This window comes from Trachypithecus francoisi, unplaced genomic scaffold (genome assembly GCF_009764315.1).
Source record: "Trachypithecus francoisi isolate TF-2019V2 unplaced genomic scaffold, Tfra_2.0 Lachesis_group3, whole genome shotgun sequence".
Lineage (NCBI taxonomy): Eukaryota > Metazoa > Chordata > Mammalia > Primates > Cercopithecidae > Trachypithecus > Trachypithecus francoisi.
Genome location: NW_022681468.1, coordinates 29,386,963 through 29,402,009, shown reverse-complemented (window position 1 = coordinate 29,402,009; position 15,047 = coordinate 29,386,963). Strand labels below are relative to the sequence as shown.

The following is a 15,047-nucleotide window of genomic DNA, read 5'->3' as shown; positions in this document are numbered from 1 at the left end:
GAATGGTCTTGGACAAGTTATTTAACCCTCCACCTTATTTTGCTCAACTGTAAAATGAGGATAATAATGATGTCTGTCTCATATCTCATGAGGATCGTATAAGAAAATAGATTTAAAGCACTTAGACTAGCATCTGCCAATAACGAGTGCTTGATAAATAATAGTATACATGTGGTGTGTGTGTATATATATGATGTAAACAAATATGTGTGTGCGTGTATGTTTATATATGCATGTATGTGTATATATATACATATATATGCATGTATGTATATATATATTCTACCTTCCCAAATTAGTTTAGAATTCTGGTGAAGAATTCACGTGGTTTGGCTGGGTATGGTGGCTCATGCCTGTAATCTCAGCACTTTGGGAGGCCAAGGTGGGCGGATCACTTGAGGTCAGGAGTTTGAGACCAGCCTGGCCAACATGGTGAAACCCTGTCTCCACTAAAAGTACAAAAACTAGCCAGGCGTGGTGGTGCGTGCCTGTAGTCCCAGCTACTTGGGAGGCTGAGGCAGGAGAAATGCTTGAACCTGGGAGGTGGAGATTGCAGTGAGCTGACATTGCACACTGCACTCCAGCCTGGATGACAAAGCAAGAATCCATCTAAAAAAAAAAAAAAAATTCATGTGGTTGGCTGGGCAAGGTGGTTTATGCCTGTAATCCCAGCACTTAGGGAGGCCAAGGCAGGTGGATTGCTTGAGCTCAGGAGTTTGAGACCTGCCTGGGAAACTTGATGAAATCCCATCTCTATCAAAAAAAAAAAAAAAAAAATAATATATATATATATAAATTAGCTGGGCATTGTGGTGTGTGTATGTGGTCCTAGCTACTTGGGAGGCTGAGGTGGGAGAATCACTTGAGCCCAGGAGGTGGAGGTTGCAGTGAACTGAGATTGTGCCATTGCACTCCAGCCTGGGTGACAGAGTGAGACCACATCTAAAAAAAAAAAAAAAGATTTCACGTGGTTGTGATTGGGGTCAGGCGTGGTGGCTCATACCTGCACTTTAGGAGGCTGAGTAGGGAGGATGGCTCGAGCTCAGGGGTTTGAGATCAGTCTAGGCAACATAGGGAGATGCTGTCTCCACAAAAAATACAAAAATTATCTGGGCATGATGCACCACATCTGTAGTCCCAGCTACTTGGGAGGCTGAGGTGGGAGGATTACTTGAGCCTGGGAGGTCAAGGCTGTAGTGAGCATGGCATGATTGCACCACTGCATTTTAGCCTGGGCAATACAACAGGACTCTGTCTCAAAAAACAAACAAACAAACAAACCATACTTTTTACTGTTATTGAGATATATCAGCTGTTCTTTTAAACTTTTTTTTTCTTTTAATTTTTTTTTTAGTAGATACAAGGTCTCACCTATGTTGCCGAGGCTGGTCTCAAACTCCTAAGCTCAAGCTAACCTGACACCTCTGCTTCCCAAAGTGCTGGGATTACAGGCATGAGCCATGGCTCCTGGCCTTATCAGCTGTTTTTCCCATAGAATTTTTCCTTTTCCCATGACAGATAAGAACTCTGAAGGGCCCAGGTGATGTACCTTTTCTGGGATTCCTCAGCAGTCAGAGGCAGATAAATCCTTGTTCTCAGGCCAGGCGCGGTGGCTCACACCTGTAATCCCAGCACTTTGGGAGGCCGAGGCTGGTGGATCACCTGAGGTCACCTGAGTTTGAGACCAGCCTGGCCAAGATGGTGAAACCCCATCTCTACTTAAATACAAAAATTAGCCAGGCATGGTGGTGCATGCTTGTAATCCCAGTTACTCAGGAGGCTGAGGCAGAGGAATTACTTGAACTTGGGAGGCGGAAGTTGCAGTGAGCCAAGTTTGTGCCAATGCATTCCAGCAGACTGGGCAACAGAATGAGATTCCATCTCCAAAAAAAAAAAAGAAAATACAAGTCTGACTTTTCACATCATAAGCCGGCTGTGGTGGCTCACGCCTGTAATCCCAGCACTTTGGGAGGCTAAGGAGGGTGGATCATTTGAGGCCAGGAGTTTGAGACCAGCCTGGCCAACATGGGGAAACCCTGTCTCTACTAAAAACACAAAAAACTAGCCGGGCGTGGTGGCAGGTGTCTGCAATCCCCGCTACTTGGGAGGCTGAGGCAGGAGAATTGGTTGAACTGGGGAGGCAGAGGGTGCAGTGAGCTGAGATGGCACCATAGAACTCCAGCCTGCATGACAGAGTGAGGCTTAGTCTCAAAAACAACAACAATAACAAAAAAGTAATAACAACAACAACAAAGCAAGTTTGACTCTTCACATTGAGCCTGTGTCACTGTTGTAACATGCGAAGACATGAAGAAGAAATGATCTGAGCTTTAATCATTTATATTCAGACATAAGGTCCACCAAAATAAAGAACATCTGTACCAAACTGCCCCATCCCCGCAAACTTCAAGTATTAATATGTGATTTTAAGTAAATTTAATAAATAAAACAGTGTAAGGAGGTAGAGTGTGTCTCAGGGAATGTGGGGATGGGTGGGGAGGTAAGGGTAATGGGGCATGGCCTCTCTGGAGGGTAACATTAGCACAGAGAACAAACTACCAGGATAGAGCAGACCATTGAAGATATGGGGGAATAGCAAGTGTAATGGCTGCCCACACAGCAGCCAGCTTGGCAGACTGGGAACAGAAAGGAAGCTGATGTGGCTGGAGTGGAGTGAGCCAGGGAAGAGAAGGGTGGGAAATGAGGTTGGAGAGAGGGAGTGGAGCCAGGCCCTGGGGAGCCAGGAGGGTCAGGCAAAGAGTTTGGATTTTCTTCTCAGTGTCATGACACTCCTCTGAACAGCAACATTCAGCTTCCAAAGCACTCACACCATCGCACTTGATCCTCACAAGCACCTTTGAGGTATGTAGGACCGACAATAGTATTAACTCCATTTTATCAAGACAGAAACTAAAGCTCTGCCAAAATTAGAAAACCTGCTGTGAGTCACCCAGTTCAAATAAGATTCTTTGACTCTAAATCAGGGGTTTTTAACCTCAGCTGTGCATTGAAATCCTACAGGGAGCTCTACAAAGTATGACTCAGTCCCATTCCCAGTAGTTGAAGGGGTGCCAGTGCCCGATATGGCCCAGGAGGACTTTTAAAGCTCTCCAGGTGATTTTTTTTTTTTTTAGACTGGCTTTTTCTCTGTCACCCAGGCTGGAATGTGGTAGTGCAATCATGGCTCACTGTACCCTTGACCTTCTGGGCTAAAGCTATCCTCCCACCTGAGCCTCCTGAGTGGCTGGGATTATAGACATGAGCCACTGTGCCTGGCCCTTATTATTATTTTATTTTTAATTTATTATTTTTTTTTGAGATGGAGTCTTTCTCTGTCACCCAGGCTGGAGTGCAGTGGCATGATCTCAGCTCACTGCAACTTCTGCCTCCTGGGTTCAAGTGATTATCCTGCCTCAACCTCCCGAGCATCTGGGACTACAGGCACGACACCACACCCAGCTAATTTTTGTACTTTTAGTAGAGACAGGGTTTCACCATGTTGGCCAGGCTAGGCTGGAATTCCTGACCTCAAGTGATCTGCCTGCCTTGGCCTCCCCGAGTACTGGGATTACAGCCGTGAGCCACTGCACCTGGCCTAATGCCCCCTGTTTTTCTGTTCCTAAGCCACTTTGTTCATACCTCAATTTTAACACTTCTCACATTATTTGGAAGTTATTAATCTTCTTATCTTAATGCCTATACATTGCAACCTTTAGATGGTGGGGGCTGTTATTTAACTCTATACTACTGCTACCTCTGTGCTGCTGCAATTATCTTTTTTTTTCTTTTTTAGTGACTGGGTTTAGCTCTCTCTCTGTTGCCCAGGCTGGAGTGCAGTGGTAAGATCCATCATAACTCACTGCAGCCTCGAACTCCTGGGCTCAAGAGATCCTCCGTCCCTTGGTCTCCAGAGTAGCTGGGACTACAGGCATGTGCCACCATGCCCAGCTAATTTTTAAATTTTTTGTAGTCTCATAGGGTCTGGCTATGTTGCTCAGGCTGGTCTCTAACTCCCGGCTTCAAGCGATTCTCCTGCCTTGGCCTCCCAAAGTGTCGTGGTTACAGGGATAAGATGCTGTGCTCAGCCTATGCTGCCTTTCAATAAAGACAAGTACTTAAATTTAATGTAGTTTAAACGTATCAAACTTTTCTTTACAGTTCGTGCTTATGGCACTTAATAAACCCTACCCTGAGATCATAAGGCTGTTTTCTTTTAAAAGTTGTAATTTTGGGGAATGATAGTAAGAAGAAAAAAAAGTTGTAATTTTAAAATGCTTTAATTTCCCCTATAAGTCTCTAATCTACCTTGAATTAGTTTTTGCATAGGGGATCCAACAGATAACTGGTTGTTCTAGATCATGAACTGAATACTCTATCTTCCCCATTGAACTACCGTTCCAGCCATACCTCATTTCATAGATGTCTGCATCTGCTTGTGGGCTCTGTAGGCGGTTCCATTTCCTCCTCTGCTTTTCCCTATTCCAATATCACATGGTCTTAATTTGTATAGCTTTATAAAAATGTTGATATGGAAGGGTGAGTCCTTAAAACACATTTTTCTTCTTCAAGAGTGTTTTGGCCATGCTTTGCCCTAAAGTGGTGGGTTTTGTTGTTGTTGTTGTTGTTTTTAGACGAAGTCTCACTGTCACCCAGGCTGGAGTTCAGTGGCCCAAACTCAGCTCACTGCAATCTCCGCCTCTCGGGTTCAAGCGATTCTCCTGCCTCAGCCTCCCCAGTAGTTGGGATAACAGGTGCCCGCCACTATGCCTGGCTAATTTTTCTTTTTCTTTTTCTTTTTCTTTCTTTCTTTCTTTTTTTTTTTTTTTTTTGAGACAGACACTCACTCTGTCGCCCAGGCTGGAGTGCAGTGGTGTGATCTGGGCTCACTGCAACCTCCGCCTCCTGGGTTCAAGCAATTCTCCCGCCTCAGCTTCCTGAGTAGCTGGTATTCCAGACCTACACCACCACGCCAGGCTACTTTTTTTTTTTTTTTTTAAATTTTATTTTAGTACCGACAGGTTTTACCATGTGGGCCAGGCTGGTCTCAAACTTCCGGCCTCAAGTGATCCGCCGCCTTGGCCTCCCAAAGTGCTGGGATTACAGGAATGAGTCACCGCACCTGGCTTAATTTTTCTATTTTTTAGTAGAAATAGGGTTTCACTATGTTGGCCTGGCTGGTCTCCAACCCCTAACCTCAAGTGATCCACCCGCCTCAGCCTCCCAAAGTGCTGGGATTACTGGTGTGAGCTACAGCGTCGTGCCCAGCCAGCATTATTATTATCTTTTTGAGACCGAGTTTCGCTCCTTTTGCCCAGGCTGGAGAGCAATGGCGTGATCTCAGCTCATCACAACTTCCGCCTCCCGGTTGAAGCGATTCTAGTGCCTCAGCCTCCCGAATAGCTGGGATTACAGGCAAGCGCCACTATGCCTGGCTAATTTTTGTTATTATTGGTAGAGACGGGGTTTCTCCATATTGGTCAGGTTGGTCTCAAACTCCCGACCTCAGGTGATCTCGCTTTGGCCTGCTGGGATTATAGGCGTCAGCCACCGCGTCCGACCAGCGTATTCTTATCATTCATCAATTGTCAGCAAATTTCTTCTTCACCTACTAGTTAAAATATCTTACTTAAAATCTACGGCCGGGTGAGGTGGCTCAGGCTTGTAATCCCAGCACTTTGGGAGGCTGGGGCAGGTGGATTGCCTGAGTTCAGGAGTTCAAGACCAGCCTGGGCAAAATGGCGAAACCCCCTCTCTAATAAAAATACAAAAATTAGCTGTACTACTTGGGCGACAGAGTGAGACTTGGTCTCAAAAAAAAAAAATCTACAAATCCACTCCATCATTTATTAAACACGAACCTAGGACCTAGTTAGAATGTCTTGAAGAAAATATTTCAGTAAGATTCCAAGTCCGTCGCCCTGGCAAAGCAACAGGGCCACCTGAGGGAGTAAGGGCCCGAGACCCCTGGGCTGCCTCCACAGTGCTGCCGCTGGATCGCGGCGTGGGGAACCAGGAACTACAAGTCCCGGCAGGCCGCGCGCGCCTCGGCTTCACCAAGCGCAGTCAGGTGGCTGTCCCGGCACGGTTCCCAGCTAATTCCCAGCTACCGGGTTGCGGCGGGAAGCCGGGCGCCGCGGCTCTGCTTCCCTCGGGGTGAGTAGGGGCAGCTCGCCGGAGACCGGCGCAGAGCTCGGGCCTATGAGGCTGGTAGGGCCGCACCCCGCGTGGAGCGCGAGGGAACCGGTGTGGACACGCCGGGAACGGGCCTCTGCTCCGGCTGTGCAGCCGCCCTGGGCGCCGGGAGGGACAGCCCCATGACCTTGTCACCTGGGCCCGGCGCGCGGCCACGTGACTCGCACTGCCCCGCCCCCCTGCAGTGACATCTCCAGCTTGGCACACCAGTGGGCTTTCATGTGGCCTGTCCACTTCAGTCTTGCAGGCATCCGAGTGGGCAGAGCTGGAGGAGGGCAGGAGGTGGCTCACCCAGACGCCTTCACCCCCTGGTGGCCCTGTGAGTTCCGAGGCAGAAGCAGCTGGAGCTGGAGGGTGGTCTGGGGAAGAGCAGGTGGCGATGCACTTATCCTGGCCCTCCACTCCGCCTTGCGACGTGCCCCAGACCGCTGCTTATCTCCAGCCATCTTGCAGGGCCCTGGGCTTCCGGATCACACAGTAGATATGTGCTAACAGCAGCCAGTGTGTGTGGAGAGCAACCTTTAGATAGGACACCTAGAACAGCCCTCTCCCAGGGTTAAGTGGCCTTTACTTTCTCCTAACAAGAAAGTCATTCAACAAGTATTTATTAACTACCTCCATGATACTTGGCACTTAGTGGGTGCTCAAGAAATATTTGCAGAGTTGAAGTGAATTAAACTTTATCTGTGTCTTCATATGTTTTATTTAATAAGTGCGGCTGGGTGTGGTGGCTGATGCCTGTAATCCCAGCACTTTGGGAGGCCAAGATGGGAGGATTGCTTGAGGCCAGGAGTTCAACACTAGGCTGGGCAATATAGTGAGACCCCTGTCTGTATTTAAAAAAAAAAAAAGGAAAATAAATAAAATAATTTTCTTACTACAGTGGTTCTCAAACTTTAGCAGGCACCAGAGTCTCCTGGAGATCTTGTAACAACACACAATACTGGACCCCATCCCTAAAGTTTCTGATTCTGTAAGTCTGGTATGAGGACCAAGAATTGGTGTTTCTAGCATGTACCTAAGTGATGCAGTTGCTGTTGGTCTGGGGACCATACGTTGAGTACCACTAGTTTATAGGAAAAAAATCCTGTGAACTTAAAGCACTATCTCTTCACACCTGGTTATGGGTCTTTCTGTATTTGCCAGTTTTACCTTTTTGGTGATTGTAAATATGTGCGTATTACTTTTAAGCTGTTAATTCCCTCCATATTAATTTATATACAGATTTGAATGTAGTCTATACTTGTCATTTTTCCTGGTTACATCGTATTCTACCTTATTGGGTCATTCTTTGCTTGGCCATTTCTCAACCGGCCTCAGGGATGTGTGATTTGATCTGTACTAGGAGAGTGTGCATCTTCTTACTTTCTGATATACAGTCATTTTCTTGTCAGATAAAGGACCTATAAAATATTAGTTGGGGCTGGGCCTGATGCCGGGCGTGGTGGCTCACGCCTGTAATCCCAGTACTTTGGGAGGCTGAGGTGGGCGAATCACTTGAGGTCAGGAGTTCAATACCAGCCTGGCCAACATGGTGAAACCCCATCTCTACTAAAAATACAAAAAAATTAGCTGGGCGTAGAGGTGTGTGCCTGTAGTCCCAGCTATTTGGGAGGCTGAGGAGGAGAATAGCTTGAACCCGGGAGACAGAGGCTGCAGTGAGCCGAGATTGCATCACTACATTCCAGCCTGGGCAACTGAGCAAGACTCTGTCTCAAAAAAAAAAATTAGTTGGGTCAGCCATCCATTTCTTCACCAGGGTAGCTCACTAAATACGCCTCCTGGGTTAAGGTTTCCATGTTGCAGGGACTCCAGTGGCCTATTTCAGGGCCCAGCAAGCTGCTTGTTCTTGTGTGCTTTTTGCTCTCTTAGTGGGAATAGTCATACAGGATTCAAGTTGTGACTCCATCACTTACCAGCTCCTTGGCTAAGTTTTCTACCTTTTCTAAAACACCACTTCCTTATCCATAGATTGAAACTCTAATAGCATGCATCTTGGAATCTAGTTGTGTGAGTTGCATGAGCTAATAAGTGCTTGGCACTGTAGCTCTCCTGTTGGAAGCTCGCTCTCTTCTCACCTGCTGCTTGCTCTTTGCATCTGGCTTTGCTCTGTTCTCCCTCAGTCTGCCTTCCCTAGGATGGACTGAATAGAGAATTTCTATTCCTTGCCTGGGTGAGACTTATTTTTGTTGTCTACTCTGGGACCTTGGCATCAGTCAGGGATTCCTTTATTTTATTTTTATTTTTTGAGACGGCGTCTTGCTCTGTCACCCAGGCTGAAGTGTAGTGGCATGATCTTGGCTCACTGCAACCTCCGCCTCCCAGGTTCAAGCAATTCTCCTGTCTCAGCCTCCTGGGATTCCTTTATTTAATCAACATTGATTTAAGGACCTTGAGTGCTTGGGCATCAAATACTAGGAAAGGGAGTTTGATTAAAATTTGGTTCCTGCACTGGACTACATTACTATCTTAGGGAGAGCAGACTGTAAACCTGCTCAGGCTAACTTCACACAGTCCCTTGCTATGGACTTGGTGTCTTTGGCGTCTTTCCAGACTTGAGGCATGATGGTATCATCCACTTTGTGTGCTTTCTATCCATATCAGGTACCAGGTTCTTCTGAAGACCCGATCACTCTCTCCAAGGGTTTTTTTGGGTCTTTTTTCAGTTTGGGGGCAGACTAGAAGAAATAATACTCCTTGGTCTAATAGTCTCTCTAAGAAATGGAAGGAGGCCACGGTCACTTTTCATGGAACTAGAGACCTAAGTGCCTTTTCTCTGTGGTAATTCTCATTTGTGCACCAAACAGGGAGAGGTGATCCAGGCCTTTAGTCCTGAAATGTGGCATAGGAAGAGGGCTGCCAATGGATGGAAACTGAAAAGGCCTAGCCACTCATTGACTCCAATGATCAGTAAGTGCTTGGTTTCCCATTTAGTTCTGTCGAGGGGATGAACATTTCGTGTGACCATCAACTTCCCATTTGTACATCCCAGGCTCTCCTGTTGCTTCTTTTCATAACCCACTGGGGTGTTTCCTGTGGTCCAGCGAGATGGATTCCACTGTTGTCATTGATTTGACAATAAAATAGCCATGTCAACTTTGCAGCTCTCCTAAACATTTGATAGACTGAAATGGCTTGTTTCTAGTGGGAGGCATTCGTTGATCTTGTGACATATAGGCATTGGTTGATCTTGATTTTGGGGGCTCCAAACAGTACCTCCTGCATGCCTGGCACTGGGTCAGAAATCATGGTCTCTGCCCACGGCAACAATTGCATCTCCTTGAGAACAGCAGTAATAACGTTAGTGAACAGGGGTCCAGGTGTTCCTATCAGGTTACCTGTCATAAAGAGAAGGGCTGAATACTTGGAATGAGTGGGAAGGCTCTACTCAAGCTCTTAGCCATTTTACTAGCTGAGCCACCTGGGACAAATCGCACGCCCTCTCTGCTCCTTGGTTTCCTCATTTATACCTGGGGATGGTAATAGTATTTGTCTCTTCTCACTGGATTGTGTGGAATATCTAATGAGTTGAGTGTAAAGGGCTCTATTTTAATATAAAGGCTAGTTATTGCTAGTGTTATTATCTAGTGATTAGGTTTAAGGGTTTTGGTGACCTCAGACCCCCTGTAAAGTATGTACTGTTAGGAGAAGTGACTCAGGTGAAAGTCAAAAAGGCGAGTAAGCAGAGCAGGGCAGGTGATTCATTAACAAAGGGTTTAATAATGAAAGGTGTTTTTCATTGACAGACATATTTCACGCCTGACAGGGTCTTTTAAAATACCCCGAGGGAAGCAACTCATTTGCATGTTAAAGACTCAGGGACACCTTATGGAAAACTCCAGCTCCAGTCTATTTAGATGCCATTTGGCTCCTGTATCATCTATTTTATGTATTTCAATTTCCATCTCTTTTATTACTGAGGACATTTGCACGAAAACAGGGTTTTGAGCGTTGTGTCTGCTTTGCTGTCACTTCCCACCCAGAGGTGGTCTCAAGGGTAGGGGTGGCCTCGTTGCATGCAGGGGACAGGAAGAGGGGGTTCAGAGGAGGCAGGGGCTGAAAGGTGGTGTTGGGGTGGGATGGGGTGTTGGTGATGAATTGTCAGCCCAGGGCATGTGGTTTTCACCTGGGGACCTGCATTGTTCCTTGCTCTGTACAGGCCTCAGGCCTCACTGGGTATAGTTTATCCATTCATTGATTCATTCGTTCAGTAAATGCTTTTGGAGCCCTCACTATGTGCTAGGCCAGGGTTTGGCAAATGACAGCCTGAGGGTCAATTCTGGCCACACCTATTACTTTATACATTCTTTGTGGTTGCTTTGTGCCACAATGCAGAGTTGAGTGGTTGTGTCAGAGATGTTACAGAATGCAAAACCAAGGCCGGGCGCTTGGGCTCATGACTGTCATCCCAGAACTTTGGGAGGCCGGGGTGGGCGGATCACCTGACAGTCGGGAGTTTGAGATCAGCCTGACCAACATGGAGAAATCCTGTCTCTACTTAAAATACAAAATTAGCCAGACGTGGTGGCACTATGCCTGTAATCCCAGCTACTTGGGAGGCTGAGGCAGGAGAATCGCTTGAACCCGGGAGGCGGGGGTTGCCGTGAGCCCGAGATCGTGCCATTGCACTCCAGCCTGGGCAACAAGAGTGAAACTCTGTCTCAAAAAAAAAAATAATGCAAAGGCAAAAATGACCCTTTTTTTTTTTTTTTTTGAGACAGAGTCTTGCTCTGTTGCCCAGGCTGGAGTGCAGTGGCATGATCTCGGCTCACCGCAACCTCTGCCTCCTGGGTTTAAGTGATTCTCCTGCCTCAGCCTCCTAAGTAGCTGGGATTACAGGCACCCGCCGCCACGCTTGGCTAATTTTTGTATTTTTGGTAGAGACGGGGCTTCATCATGTTGCCCAGGCTGGTCTCAAACTCCTAACCTCAAGTGATCCACCTGCCTTGACCTCCCAAAGTGCTGTGATTACAGACGTGAGCCAGCATGCCTGGCCCCAAAATTATTCTTATATGGCTCTTTATAGAAAAATATTTGTCATCCTCTGTTCTAGACAGAGAACAGCAAGTGCAAAAGCTCTGGGAGGTCAGAATACGCCTGGCATGTTTGAGGAATGGCACAGAGGCCAGTGTGTTTGGAGTGGAATGAATGAAGGGGAAAGTGGCAGGGCCTGAGACCCTAGAGGAAATTGAGAGTTAGACCATGTAAGACCTTCTCCAGGGAGCTCATTCTGAAAAAAATCTCAAAAAACCTCCCAATCTTAGGTTCTACAATAGTGCTGTCTATACATTCTATGGGAACAATTAGGAAAGTCACAAACCTTGTGACTTCTGATCATATGACTCCTGAGCAGTAAGGGATTATAGAAACTATGCTACATTTTAGCAGAGTTCTGGTTCCTCCCATAACCCTATTCTTATGGCTTTTTTTTTTTCTTTTTTTAGGGATGAGGTCTTGTTGCTGGGTGCAGTGGCTCACATCTGTAATCCCAGCACTCTAGGAAGCTGAGGTGGGCGGATTGCTTGAGGTCAGGAGTTTGAGAGATGAGGTCTCACTATGTTGCCCAGGCTGGTCTGAACTCCTGAGCTCAAGCGATCAGCCTCCCAAAGTGTTGGGATTACAGGTGTAAGCCACTCACTGCACCTGGCCGCATGAGTTTTACAAAGGTGGCTTTAGGTCTCTGAGCAAGAGGGATTAGTTTTAGGGACGGATGGTTATCATCCTTGCTTTCAAATTAACTCCTAAACTAGATTCCTCCCAAAGTTAGCTTGGTCTGCACCCAGGAGTGACCTAGGACAGGTTGGACGTCAGAAACAAGATGGAGTCAACTACGGCAGGTTTTTCTTACTGTCATACTTTTGTGAAGGTGGTTTCAATTATCAGTGGTATTATTGTTGTGTTTACTTTTAATTTGGTATTGAGGTCTCCGGAGAGATTTAGCTCTGCCCTGCCTGGAATCCAAGGGCTTTGGTCGTGGACTTTTACAGTGTGCTTTCGTGGAGTACTTTATCCTGCTGGATAGCCTAATGCCTGTGTCTGTCTCATGCCTAGGTGTCTCTCCCACAGTAAACTTGTTTAAGCTGGCAGATGCCCTGTGGCTCATCTGACCTGTGTCCAGGTTATTCCCACACAGATAGCCACTTTTTTTTTTTTTTTAGACAGAGTCTCACTGTCACCCAGGCTGGAGTGCAGTGGCATGGTCTCGGCTCACTGCAACCTCGTCCTGGGTTCAAGCGATTCTCGTGCCTCGGCCTCCTGAGTAGCTGGGACTACAGGTGCATGCCATCACACCCAGCTAATTTTTATATTTTTAGTAGAGATGGTGTTTCACCATGTTGTCCAGGCTGATCTTGAACTCCTGACCTCAAATGATCCACCCGTCTCAGCCTCCCAAAGTGTTGGGATTATAGGCATGAGCCACTGCACCCAGCCTGAGATAGCCACTCTCTCTCTCTTTTTTTTTTTTTCTTTTTGAGACAGAGTCTTGCTCTGTCACCCCAGGTTGGAGTACAGTGGTGTGATCTCGGCTCACTGCAACCTCCACCTCCCGGGTTCAAGTGATTCTCCTGCCTTAGCCTCCTGAGGAGCTGGGATTACAGCCATACACCACCATGTCCAGCTAATTTTTGTATTTTTATTTTTATTTTTTGAGATGGAGTTTCACTCTTGTTGCCCAGGCTGGAGTGTGATGGTATGATCTTGGCTCACCGCAACCTCCGTCTCTGGGGTTCAGGCAGTTCTCCTGCCTCAGCATCCCGAGTAACTGGGATTACAGGCGTGTGCCACCACGCCCGGCTAATTTTGTATTTTTAGTAGAGATGGGGTTTCTCCATGTTGGTTAGGCTGGTCTTGAACTCCTGACCTCAAGTGATCCACCTGCCTCAGCCTCTCAAAGTGCTGGGATTACAGACATGAGCCACCGCTCCTGGCCTAAGATAGTCACTCTCTAAGAGAGACCTGACCAAGATAGAAATTGGCTTCAGGAGTGTTGGTCAAGTGACATGCAGACACAGGCAGTGCAACAAAACACACGAAATAACAGAAGCCTTCCCTGACAGATCCACTGGAGAAATGAGTGCCCACGAGGGCAAATGGGAAGCCTGGAGGCAGCAGGGAGTTCAACCAGCAGGTGGGTGGGAGCGAGGAGAGAGAGATCAAGAGAGGAGACCTGTGCACCAAAGCCTTTTTTGGGGTCCAGAGTGTTAAGCCAGGCAGATTTCTCATGGGGAGTTCTAATTGGTGGGTTTACAATAAGCAGGCGTGAGTTCTGTGGAGTCACACAGTGACTGAGGGGTGATCACTGTGGCATATCTGCACAGACCATGCTGGGTGTGCAGGTCGGTGGGGTGATTAAAGTACGTTGTACGTAGCTGTCCCATAGTGGGGTGGTCACCAGGAGGCATTGTCTAAGGCAGATTTCTGGATCAATCACATTGAGGAACTGGAAGGAGGTAGAGAACTGAAACTGTCGAGGGTTTGACATGCCTCTGGCCTTAGAAAATTAAAGCTGTGTTCCAAATGGATGCCAAGGCAACGTAAAATTATAGACATTCACTACATTTATTTATTTATTAATTTATTTTGAGACAGGGTTTCATTCTTGTTGCCCAGGCTGGAGTGCAATGGTGTGATCTTGGCTCACTACAACCTCTGCCTCCCGGTTTTAAGCAATTCTCCTGCCTAAGCCTCCTGAGTAGCTGGGATTACAGGCGCCCACCACCACACCTGGTTAATTTTTGTATTTTTAGTAGAGATGGAGTTTCACCATGTTGGCTGGGCTTGTCTTGAACTCATGACCTCAGGTAATCCACCTGTCTTGGCCTCCCAAAATGTTGGGATTACAGGCGTGAGCCACTGCACCCAGCCCACTACAATTATTTATTCATTTATTGGTTAACAGATTCTTCCTTTTGGATCTAGTGGAGAGGGCAGATATAAGACCCAGTCATTATCCATAAATGCAGTATATAATTAGACTACTGAGGAATGAATGAGGAATTCTGAGTGACTGGCTCACAAAAAGCTTCATGGAAGTATAATGAGAGATTGAGTGTGGAGGTATATTTTGGGAGATAAAGGCTGGAAAGGTAAGTTGGGATAAGAATTTGATGGGCCTTGAGTGTCTTGCAAGGAGTTTGGGCTTTGTGGTAGGTGGAGAGGTGATAGGAATGGTATAAATACACTTGAGGATGACCATGATAATTTGAGTGGCAGAGTGAAGATTAGATGGGATATGGGGAATTAAGTTTGGAATGGGGAATGGTGAGTAGTTCAGGCAAGATATGATGGCCTACTTCCCCTGTTTATGTTTTATTTTTTAATTAAAAACATTTTTTTTGAGATGGAGTTTAGCTCTTGTTGCCCAGGCTAGCATGCAGTGGCGCGATCTCTGCTCACTACAACTACCATCTCCCGGGTCAAGCGATTCTCCTGCCTCAGCCTCCTGAGTAACTGGGATTACAGACGCTCACCACCACACCTGGCTAATTTTTGCATTTTTAGCAGATACATTGTTTCACCATGTTGGCCAGGCTGGTCTTGAACTCCTGACCTCAGGTGATCTGCCTGCTAGCCTCCCAAAGTGCTGGGATTGCAGGCATGAGCCCCTGTGCCTGGCCTCCCTGTTTATTAATTATTTGAGGTTATGCCAAATCCTGGTTCCTTAGGTGCTAGGAGTTTTTCATAAACTCTTTGACTTTTCAGAAACAAAGAAATGATGTTTAAAATCACAAGGGAGGCTGAGTGTGGTGGTTCATGCCTGTAATCCCAGCACTATGGGAGGCCAAGGTGGGAGTATCACCTGAGGCCAGGAGTTTGGGACCAGCCTGACCAACATGGTGAAACTTCTTCTCTAA

The 15,047-nt window shown here is 46.8% G+C and overlaps 1 protein-coding gene across 3 annotated transcripts in view; it reads left to right on the top strand.

Moving 5' to 3' along the window:
• The first annotated feature begins 6,043 nt into the window (after positions 1–6,043).
• The window catches only part of ADCK1 (aarF domain containing kinase 1), a 131,497-nt gene continuing 122,493 nt past the window's right edge, over positions 6,044–15,047 (top strand). For 2 of the 3 annotated variants that reach the window (XM_033187263.1, XM_033187262.1), the window contains exon 1: positions 6,044–6,153. The gene's annotated coding sequence lies outside the window, so the exon portion shown is untranslated. The remainder of the gene's footprint in view (positions 6,154–15,047) is intronic. The other variant, XM_033187261.1, reaches the window with a different exon arrangement.